Source organism: Acyrthosiphon pisum, chromosome X (genome assembly GCF_005508785.2).
Source record: "Acyrthosiphon pisum isolate AL4f chromosome X, pea_aphid_22Mar2018_4r6ur, whole genome shotgun sequence".
Lineage (NCBI taxonomy): Eukaryota > Metazoa > Arthropoda > Insecta > Hemiptera > Aphididae > Acyrthosiphon > Acyrthosiphon pisum.
The window spans coordinates 104,404,582-104,406,154 of record NC_042493.1 but is presented as its reverse complement, the minus strand read 5'-3'; positions in this window follow the sequence as shown (position 1 = coordinate 104,406,154).

Genomic DNA, 1,573 nt, shown 5'->3' with positions numbered 1-1,573 from the left:
CTTCGTGCGCGTCCCGATCGCGGCCCGCGCAAAGACCTGGTGACTCTGAATAACTTCGAGCTGATCGCACGGTCTCCGTACCGGCGACGCATCTTTCAAATGTCTGCCTTATCAACTGTCGATGGTAGGTTCCATGCCTACCATGGTGGTAACGGGTAACGGGGAATCAGGGTTCGATTCCGGAGAGGGAGCCTGAGAAACGGCTACCACATCCAAGGAAGGCAGCAGGCGCGCAAATTACCCACTCCCGGAACGGGGAGGTAGTGACGAAAAATAACGATACGGGACTCATCCGAGGCCCCGTAATCGGAATGAGAACACTTTAAAACCTTTAAACGAGGATCAATTGGAGGGCAAGTCTGGTGCCAGCAGCCGCGGTAATTCCAGCTCCAATAGCGTATATTAAAGTTGTTGCGGTTAAAAAGCTCGTAGTCGGATCTGTGTCTGGACGGTGCCGGACCACCCTGGCGGTCCGTCGTGTCGCGGCCGGCCGTGTCGCGGGACCACGTGTCCCGTCGGCGCGGTCGCCGTCGCGCTCGTCAGCCGTCTCGGGGTGTTAGTTACCGGCACGTCGGCCGGACGTATTGTCGGCAGGCGGACACGTGTCTCGTGCTTCCGGCGCGCCGCGCGGCCACGCGTCGCGCGGCCGTCGGTGTTCGACGACGGCGGCCGCCTACTCCAATCTTGCTGCGCGGTGCTCTTCACCGAGTGCCGTCGGCGGGCCGACACGTTTACTTTGAACAAATTAGAGTGCTCAAGCAGGCTCGAATCTGGCGGGGCGGCTTCACGGCCGTCTCGTCAAAAGGCCCTGAATACTGGTCGCATGGAATAATGGAACAAGACCTCGGTCCCGCGCATCTCCGCCCTTCGCGGGCGCGCGAAATCGCCCTCCGGGGCGTTTCCGTGCGCGGGCCGCCGGGCCGCGGGCGCCAGTCGCCCGCGCGTCCCGCCGGGCCGGTTTTCGGGACCGGAGGTAATGATCAACAGAGACGGGCGGGGGCATTCGTACCGAGACGTTAGAGGTGAAATTCTTGGATCGTCTCGAGACGAACTGACGCGAAAGCATTTGCCAAGTACGTTCTCGTATGATCAAGAACGAAAGTTAGAGGTTCGAAGGCGATCAGATACCGCCCTAGTTCTAACTGTAAACGATGCCAGCTAGCGATCCGCCGGCGTTTCATTAACGACCCGGCGGGCAGCTTCCGGGAAACCGAAGCTTTTCGGTTCCGGGGGAAGTATGATTGCAAAGTTGAAACTTAAAGGAATTGACGGAAGGGCACCACCAGGAGTGGAGCCTGCGGCTTAATTTGACTCAACACGGGAAACCTCACCAGGCCCGGACACCGGAAAGATTGACAGATTGAGAGCTCTTTCTTGATTCGGTGGGTGGTGGTGCATGGCCGTTCTTAGTTGGTGGAGCGATCTGTCTGGTTAATTCCGATAACGAACGAGACTCTGTCCTGCTAACTAGGCGGGTAAACCCGGGTCGGCGTGTGCGCGGCGCTGGCGGTTTCGGCCGTCAGTGTTCGCGTACCCGTCGGCTCGGCCCGGGTATCCCCGAACGCGTTCGCCC